Here is a 10,614-nt window from a genome sequence, read left to right as displayed (position 1 = left end):
CGGAAGAGCTTGAGAATGGGTAATTAATATTCAACATTATCTGATAAATTTTGTGCTAATACTGAATTCCTATTTCAAGATTGGTTTTTTTTCTTCTTCTTTTCTTATTGGGAAAAATTGAAGTTTTACATTGGAAATGGATAAAGCTCTAAAAGACTTTATAAAGAATAATAGATATCATTTTATAAGTTTATTTTGTGTGATTGAGTTAAATACAATATATAAAATATAATAGTGTGTTTGGATGAAGGAAAATTGTTATATTAAAATTGATTTTTTTATTTATAAATTTCAAAAGTGTTCGGACAAAAATGAAAAATTAAATTGAGCTCAAAATTAAGATTTTGGAAAAGTTGAAAGACTATTTTGCAAAGTTTTAAGGACCAATTTGCAAAAAAGAATAGAAATATAGGGACTAATATACAAATTTTGAAATATAGTGTCAAAATTGTAAATTTTAAAAAAATTATACGGAAATTCTAGGGAAATTAGAAATCTAAACAAGTTAAATGCTTCAATTAAATTTCTTTTATTTTTAAATTTTGTTGTTTGGATAAATGAATTGTTAATTTAGACATGGATTTAATAAGTTTTTAGTCCCTATAAAATTTTGAAATTTTGTTTTAAGTTCCTATAAAAAAAAAACATATTTTAGTACGTACAAAATTATTTTCCATATTGTTTTAGTCTTTGATGGAATGAAACATTGTCCACTTTTTAAAATTTTTGAATATATTTTACAAACATGTTTAAAACATTATTAAAAGTTCATCCGCAAAAATTTAGAATTTTTAATTAGAATGAATTAAATATGAATTTTTAAATGTCATATGTTCAAAATAAATGTCCTTAAAATATGTAATAGAAATTGAATTACAAACTCATATTTTATGGAAGAACTTTTTATAGTGTTGTAAACATGTATACCAAAAAATCATTTAAAAATATATGTTGATGTTCCAATGTGACTAAAAATTCTTACATAATAATTTTGTTGGGATTAAAACATGTAATTTTTTTTTACAAAGACTAAAAACGAAATTTCAAAGTTTTATAGGGACTAAAAATTTATTTAACCATTTACAAATTTCAAAATTTTTGGAACAAAAAAAAATGCCAAACCGAGAATTTGGAAAAATTGAGGGACTATTTTACAATTTTCCGAGACCAATTTGAAAATTTTGAAATATTCAGAGACCAATTTGCCAAAAAAAAAATGCACTAATATGCAAATTTTAAAATATATAGGATCAGAGTTGTAATTTCAAAAAAATTATAACGACCATTTCACGATTCATATTTTATATAAAATAAATGAGAAAATATGAAATTATTAAATTTTAGGTGGTATTTAAAATTATCTAAATTTAGCTTTGACAAAATATCTCATAAAATCTATTTACTTTAAAAATTCTTCAAATTGATTATCTTGACAAGATAATTTACATCGAAGAATTTGAATTCACTTAAAAATTACATTCTCTAAAAAATTTCACCATCCAAACATACTCTAAATTTAGCTATGACAAAATATCTTATAAAATTCATTCATTTTAAAAATTTCTCCTAACAAGGTAATTTGCTTAAAAAAATTGAATTCCTCTAAATAAAATTATATTCTTCTCATCCAAATATACTCTAAATTATAGTGAAAACATAGAAGAAGTTTTGTCAATAGCAGATATCGAACTTTATTTCTTCAAATGTCTCACTAATGCCATTAAACTACACCTTTGGTACCTATTAATTTCAAGATTGGGGTCATTATTGAATAATTCCTGTGTTAGTATACTTTGCTTTATCAGATAATAATTTCTTGCTTTTTACTTGAGAAAAGAAACATACTCTACTTGTATAAAAACTAGGACTGTTCATGGTTGGTTTTTTTAAAAAACCAAACCATATCCATTTTAAAACCAATATATGGATTTAGATTTATAACCAAATCCATTATTTGGTTTAAAACTGGTTATAAAACCAATTGTTAAATTTGTTATGATTAAATAATCGGTTTATAATTAAGCAACCGGTTTTAAAAATTTTAATTTTAAAATCGTTTTTTTTTTTAAAATTGGTTAAAATTTGATTATTTAAAAAAAATATTTATTCATAGTTTAAAAATCGGTTATTTAAGAAAAATCGATGTTTTTGATAAATTATTTTTAAAAAATTCTCACCAAATTTTTCAAGAAAAAATTCGATACAAAATTTTTTTTTAATTTTTTTCCGATATTTTTTCGAAAAAAAAAATTTCAAATATTTTTCAAGAAATAAAATCTCAAAATTAACAAAATATTGGTAGGTGGATAAAAACCGGATAAAAACTAAATCCAAATATAAAACACAAGTGGTTATCCAACCGGTTTATAAATAAACTGGATTATAACCATATGATTTTAACCGGATATTTAAAATGGATGTGGATCCGGTTTTGAATTTGGACCTCATAACCGGATTTTTTGCACAGTCCTAATAAAAACTGTTGATGATAATAAGGGGACGGAGTAAAACTCCAATTAAACAAAAAAAATTAAATTTTAAAAGTTTAGATCAAAAGAATAAGTTTGGTCAAATTTTTCAACTGAGCAAGTCAAGTATGTTTGGCTACCGATCGACTAGTTTGGTCAAGTATATAATGCCGAAAATAATTTTGATTTTGACCTTATGACATGTGACATAGTATTTTTCTTTCATTTATATTTTGTAAATAAACAGGAACAAGTCTGAACTGGTAGACCAAATTGCAATGGATATATTACAAAAGCTAGACTCAATAACAAGCGCGTGGATTAGTAGACTCAATCAACACATACAAACAAATTGCACAAGTCATTCAGAACAGGTAACCTTGTAGACATGGAAGACTTAATGACAACATTGTACCAACTTGCAGAACTAAAATTGGAGAAGGCCACACATTCAAATGTTTCAAGTGTTTGGGATGATGTTATGTCCACGTATGAGCGTATCTTGCAATTAAAACAAGATAAGTGGATGCGAACGTTTAATGTAAAAGACTTGGAGGTATCATGTATTGTATGTTCAAAGGGACCAATCCAATCGTAAGATGGGATTACATGGTATATAGATGATACAAATGTTAAACTATCATATGGTTTTTAAATATTTTAAATACTTTATTATAGTTTTTTTTCCCCTCTATTATTATCAATTTACATGATTGGTCTCTATTTTAAAAGTTGAAAGTTTTTATCCATCTCTCATATTTTTTAACTAAAAAACAACAATTTGACATATTTTTAATATATAATTCTATAATATAGATGCATTACCTATTCATATGCCTTTAATTAAATTAAAAATATGAAAAATTTATGAAGTTAAAAACTAAGGTTTTTCGACGTTTTATTTCAATTTCATAGGTATTAATCATTCTACTTATTTCAATTTCATAGGTATTAATCATTCTACATCATCCTATCATATGTCACATTATTTAAAACATCTCACGTTATTATTTTTTAGTTAAAAAATCAGAGGAATAGATCAAAATTGTCGACTTTTAAAATAGAGTGACCAATTTCGTGAATCAGTAAATATAGAGGGACTAAAATTATAATTAACTATAATTTAAATCATTTCAATATTTTAATAGAGTTTTTTTTCTTCTATATCCTCTTTTTATTTAAAACTCTCTATTATACTCTACGTTAATTTATATACTAAAATATCTAACTTTTTTTCGACCTCGAGGTCCCATCTCCTCCCTAGTTAAGGATAACCTTTTAATTTTTTTAATTTTATATTTTAGTAAAAGAATAATTGTTAATTTAATATATAAAAAATAATAAAAATATTTAAAAAAACAAAATCATATTAATAAAATCAAATAAAATATATTTAATAGAAAAAATATCGGTGAGTAGATATGCCAAAACAAATAACGTATTATATTGTTTTAAAAACTTTCTCCTATTTTATAGATAAATTAACAACTTAATTTTATTTTGTTAACAATTGTCTCCTATTTTTTCTCCCGATCTAGTAAATTATATTAATAAAATTAAACAAAATACATTAAATTGTTAATTCAATTAAGTAAATGATTAGTTTCAATTACGTTGAAAATTGTGGTTGCTAATGTCATTTGTACATATTCAATGAGCCATAAGGTCTTTCCTACGTTAGAATGAAGCACTATCCCTCACCTTAAATTTTTTTCTTAAAAAAATTATATAATTGAATTAACTATATTTTTCTTATAATTTAAATTAATCATTTACCCAACTGAATTAACCATTTGCATGTAAATAATCAGTTATCACACGAGTGTCCAAAAAGTAGATTTCCATGTATCCTTTCTAAAAAAATAATGTGGTACTACCTTTAGGTAGATGATACTATAATTAGAAGTCTTCTGCACAAAGTTGGCATTGAATAATGGTGATGCGATTAACAAATATTTTGCTCAGGCTTATAACAACATTTTCAGTATTAAGGCTCGAAGGGAATAAATCTTGTTATTAAAAATTCGGAGGAGGAATAGAGAGCTGGTTTGGAAGAGTGTAAAAATCATCTTCATGGTAAGTTTTTATTTTATCTAAGGGAGACTTGTTTCTTAAATTGAATGATTCACATGTAAAATTAGTTCAATTTTAAAAGTCACTTAGACGTTGGGGCCTTGTCTATTTACAAAAAGTTTGTATGAATTTATATTTTTTTATATTGAAGATTTTCGTAGTGTTTGAGAGAAAACTTCATGAAGTCTTAAAAATGAATTCTTAAAGTTATTCGCTTGGACTTCATATTTTAATATGAACAATCATAAACAAACAACGATACATTGTTGATTCTGTTTCTTGGGTTTGCCTCAGAAATACTAGCAAGATTCTCTTTGCAATTGTCAACAACCATAGAATTCAAGTGAGTTTTGATGCATAAACAAATAAGAGTTACTTTGATAGATCTTTTGAACATTTTGTTAGATGTCTAATTTAAGTTTATTTATCAACTTATCAACTAAAATTAGACATAAAATACTATTGATAGAAAAGGGTATACTTTTCTTGTGAATGTTGGATATAAAAATTTGTCTCTTTTTTATCCATATTGTTAACTTATTGGTCATACTTAATCTACATATAAGAATAATGGAGTGAATATTGTAAATGTGGAACATGATAATTGTGTTCAGGTTAAGGCAAAATTTTTAAAATGTGCAACTAGAAGATATATTCAAATTCATAAGAAAGTGATTGATAAAGTAGAGGGTGATACAGATGTTATAGTAAACTATTATAAATTGATGTCAAAATTTATAGATATAATCTATATATAATATTAATTTTGAATTCAACGACTAATTTTAAAAAATATTTATGTGACACACACACAAACATATATATATATATATACTTTTTCTCTACCTTCTCTCTAAAAATTCTTCTCATTTTCTCCCTTTCTTTCTTACTTCAATCATCTTTCTAAATTTTTTCTTTATCTTTTCTTTACTCTGTTTATAGTTATTCTCTCCTCCTTCTCTCAACTATTAATTTCTCCCTATATTATCTACTACTTTTACTTTTTTTCTAATTTAGTTTTTTTTTTTTTTAAAAATGTTCTCATTATTTAACATAAATTGTTGACTTAATTGGATTTTTGATCCCCCTATTTTAGATGAATCACAAAAATAGTTCCACTATTTTATTTATCCCCAGTTTTGATCCCCAAACATAATTTGAGTTCAAATCATGACGAGTTGTCATTTTTTAATGACGTGTCAAAAAAATGGTGGCATGTCAGATGTCTATGTGGATTAAAAACTATTATTATATTATTCCAAATTAAAAAAAATACAATTTATGTTTTTAAAAGCCATTATTATATTATTCTAAATTTTAAAACAAAAGCCAAAATTAAAAATCAAAAATCAAAATATCAGCCCCAATTCAACGCAAATAAGCAACGCATGTGAACTCTAAAATAAAAAATCAACCACTTGTTCATCATCATTTGTTTTTATCATTTTCTTCATCTTCTTTTTTCTTCCTCTTCTTCTTCATCCACTTCTAACTTCCTATAATGGTCTTTGTAATCTTCAAAACATCAAAATCATCATAAACACAAACCCATGCTTGAACATCGTATGTCTACTTTATACTTTCATGATTGTACACAAATTGGGATAAAGTGGTTTTGCCCACACCAACCATGCCAACTATAGGGATCACAGAAATGTTATCACTATCACCATCATGTAACAGTTATTTGATTATGGCTTCTATGTCTTGATTTCTACCAAATATGTTAGATCCATGATCTAGAGAGGTTGATGGAGTTCTCCAAGAAGAGTGGTGGTGAGTTGCAATTTGTTGAAGACCAAGAAGATGAAGAATACGAATGATGCAGAAGAAAAACGAAGATGAAGAAGATGATGAAAGTTTGGTCGATTTTTGATTTAGGGTTCACGTGCGCTGCTGATTTGCGTTGAATTGGGGTTGATATATATTTTTTAATTTTGACTTTTTTTTTAAATTTGGAAAAATATAATAATGAATTTTAAAAACATAAATTGTATTTTTTAATTTAGAATAATATAATAATACCTTTTAATCCACATAGACGTCTGTCACGTCACCATTTTTTTGACACGTCATTAAAAAAATAATAACTCATCATGATTTGGACTCATATTCTGTTTGGGGACCAAAATAGAGGACATATAAAATAAAAGGACTATTTTTGCGATTCACCTAAAATAAGGGGACATAAAACGCAATTAAGTTTAAATTGTTCTTGTCTATCTTTAAATATTTTTTTATGCTTTTAACATTTTTAATTTTTTTATTTAAAAATATGGTCATTCGTACTGCAACAAATTATTTTTGAAAATATCTAGTCACTAACCACCACAAAATGACCATTTTAATTTTTTAAATCTCACATACTTTGTGAGGGTTCACATTGCCAAAAACTTTGTGACTTGCTCAAATTGAGGTCTTTTTTGTTGCCATAAAATAATAATTTGTAACGGCAACTTTGTGATGGATTTTGTGCTTCACAAAATGATGGTTTCTTGTAGTGGCATGACTTGCATATTTGTAATGAATTTTGAAGTTGGCAGTTATAACTTATTCTAAAGTAGGGATGGCAATTAGACCCAAATTCAGTGGGTACCCGTTAAAAAAAACCCATAATGGGTAGAGTAAAAATCCGCATAATGGGTATGAGCATGGGGACGGGTAATTACCCGCAAAATTAAGCAGATATGGGTGCGGGTACGGGTACTATAGTACACACTCCGCCCCGTACCCGCACTTATATAAATATATTATTTATTTATTTATTTACTTATTATATTAGTGTTTAGTTTAATTAATTGTTTTCTTTTATGTTTTAACATCTATTAATATAATTGGACTACTACAATATTTATAATTGAAAGGAAAACGTTTGCAAATTTTTAAGAATCTGATTATGATAAATAGGTAACTAATTGTGATTTTATAACTAATAGTTATGTCTTATTAATCGTGACTTTATAATTATACTTGCAACTTTGTATCAGTTGTCTCAAATAATATTGTCGAATGACTTGCAACTTCATAAAATATAATTATGGATATTTAAATATGTATTGCAACGAGTGTTCATTTGAAATGTTTGAGTTATAAAATATTTTGGTTTATAATATTTAATGATTGAATTAAGATATTTGAATAATTTTTAAATTTAATCACAACAATATCATTTATTTATCGATTTTTTTTAATTAAAGAGTGAGTAATGGGTATAGGTACGTGCACTTAGGTACCTAGAGGGTAAGGGTACGGGTATTCAAGTTGATATCCAAGAGGGTACGGACACAGGTATAAATATTTTTTTAAATCGCGGGTATGAGGACGAGTACTATAATACCCTACCCAAACCATACCCATTGTCATCTCTATTCCAAAGAGTCTACTAGCGGAACAAATTAAAATAATAGTTGCAGTTTTTATCTTTCAATAAGGTAATTCAAATTATATTTCCATCACATAATTTTTATAATTTTCTATTCAATAATCTGAATCAAACTTTTATATATATATATATATATATATCATCGATTTAATTTAGTTCAAATTCAATCATTAAAAATAAATAAAATCAAATCGAACTAATTTATACAAATTTTATTAATTATGATTCACTTCTCGTTCAAAATTGAACCGATTTGTAGTACCCTAATTTTGTCCAACTTATTTAAAAATAAACTAAAAAAGGAAATATATATTAAAAAAGGAAGTAATTATATTTACAATAAGTAGGTTCATCAATTTACAATGCTAAATCAAGTTATAATTTTTAAATTACAATTACAATCAATTTACAACCAAAGATAAAGCCAAAAATAAATTACAATAAAAATCAAATCAGATCAAGCCATGCTGTATATTTAATTATGAAGAAAATTAAACCCTTTTTTTTTTTAAGTAATAAAAAAAAATAAAATGAATAGATTTAAATGGACTAAGATTAGTAAGATTTAAATGGGTTGAGATTAGTAAAATAAAAATGAGTTGAGATTAGTAAAATATTTAAATGGATTGATATTAGTAAAATAAAAATGAGTTGAGATTAGTAAAATAAAAATGGGTTGAGATTAGTAAAATAAAAATGGATTGATATTAGTAAAATAAAAATGAGTTGAGATTAGTAAAATTTAAATGGATTGATATTAGTAAAATAAAAATGAGTTGAGATTAGTAAAATTTAAATGGATTGATATTAGTAAAATAAAAATGAGTTGAGATTAGTAAAATTTAAATGGATTGATATTAGTAAAATAAAAATGAGTTGAGATTAGTAAAATAAAAATGGGTTGAGATTAGTAAAATAAAAATGGATTGATATTAGTAAAATAAAAATGAGTTGAGATTAGTAAAATTTAAATGGATTGATATTAGTAAAATAAAAATGAGTTGAGATTAGTAAAATAAAAATGGGTTGAGATTAGTAAAATAAAAATGGGTTGAGATTAGTAAAATAAAAATGGATTGATATTAGTAAAATAAAAATGAGTTGAGATTGGTAAAATTTAAATGGATTGATATTAGTAAAATAAAAATGAGTTGAGATTAGTAAAATAAAAATGGGTTGAGTTTGAATATATTTTGGTCATTAACCCATAACCCAGGCCCAAACTAACTTAAAAAAGGGGTCCAAAACAAACAAAATGAAACCCTAGTTAGAAGGAAGGGCAGTCGCATGGGTCTTTCACATCAAAGCAAAATCTTTCTCTTTCCTTATTCCAATCTCTATTTTGAAAGAAGGAGGAAATATGAATGTATGCATCAACTAAAAGAAGAGGAACAAGAAAGCTGTAACGACAACCACAAACGCCGACGACGACCTTGGTGCAAACGGCGGCCACCGCGCCAACGGGGATGGCGGCCACAACGACCACAACGCCAATGGTTTTGACAACGGCAACATGTCACAGGTTCGAATCTTTAATTTTATATCTTCTATGTTTTTCCCATTATGTTTGATTTTGCAAAATGAAAAAAGATCTAACCCTTTTTGAACTAAAAAAAAAAAAATTATTGTACAGTGAAGATGAAGAAACATATTTATTATCTAAAAAAAATACCTTTGCGTTTGTTGTGTGTTGTTTTCCGTTTGTTACTGTCCTCTCTAATTTCTTTCTTTCTCCTTCTTTGTTTTAGTTATTTTTCTGTCTTTTGTTTCCTTTTTTCTTCTTTGAAATTTTTCAAGATGTATTTATAGAGTCTTTTATATGTTTAGTTGCTTTCTGGTCTGCATTGGTCATTCTCTATCTATTTCCTGTTTGATATTTTTTTCCTTTGCTCATCATCTGCGTTTTTTCTACGCCTCTGATGCATTCATGATTTTGATTTATTTGTTTTGATATGTTCTGTTGCTGAGCTTTAATTTGTCCCTTAGTTTATTTTTTAAACTCAAAATTTTGTCTCTTTGTTCTGCACAAAGTGTACCAAGACTGACTTAAAAAAAAAATGTTTTTATGTTTCTCAAATTAGTTAAAACAGGAACAGATGTACCAATAAGCATGGCTTGTGCATCAATGGTAGTCATCATCAACATGACAGGGTTTGGCAGTGAACAAAGTCAGCATGGCTTGATCTGATTTGATTTTTATTGTAATTTATTTTTGGCTTTATCTTTGGTTGTAAATTGATTGTAATTGTAATTTAAAAATTATAACTTGATTTAGCATTGTAAATTGATGAACCTACTTATTGTAAATATAATTACTTCCTTTTTTAATATATATTTCCTTTTTTAGTTTATTTTTAAATAAGTTGGACAAAATTAGGGTACTACAGCTGCCCCTATTTAATTATATTTTACTTGAAAAATATGAAAATATGAATAACAATGGTATTCGTTTTCATGTTATTAGGTAAAAGATAAGTAAATATAAGTAAATATAAGGACGTAAATTTTGTCCAACTTATTTAAAAATAAACTAAAAAAGGAAATATATATTAAAAAAGGAAGTAATTATATTTACAATAAGTAGGTTCATCAATTTACAATGCTAAATCAAGTTATAATTTTTAAATTACAATTACAATCAATTTACAAAAATAAATTACAATAAAAATCAAATCAGGTCAAGGCAGACCA

The 10,614-nt window shown here is 25.6% G+C and overlaps 1 long non-coding RNA gene and 1 pseudogene across 1 annotated transcript; both read left to right on the top strand.

The window, feature by feature from the left end:
* LOC113787728 (uncharacterized) overlaps window positions 1-3,246 on the top strand; it is a 3,461-nt pseudogene extending 215 nt beyond the window's left edge.
* Window positions 3,247-9,206: 5,960 nt separating this feature from the next.
* LOC140920998 (uncharacterized) lies at window positions 9,207-10,255 on the top strand. The gene is made up of 2 exons (XR_012163826.1): window positions 9,207-9,445; window positions 10,005-10,255. It is a non-coding gene; the product is annotated as an uncharacterized lncRNA (long non-coding RNA).
* The last annotated feature ends 359 nt before the right edge of the window (window positions 10,256-10,614 follow it).

This window comes from Cicer arietinum, chromosome 7 (genome assembly GCF_000331145.2).
Source record: "Cicer arietinum cultivar CDC Frontier isolate Library 1 chromosome 7, Cicar.CDCFrontier_v2.0, whole genome shotgun sequence".
NCBI classification, from domain to species: Eukaryota; Viridiplantae; Streptophyta; class Magnoliopsida; order Fabales; family Fabaceae; genus Cicer; species Cicer arietinum.
This window is presented reverse-complemented; position numbering and strand designations above follow the sequence as displayed.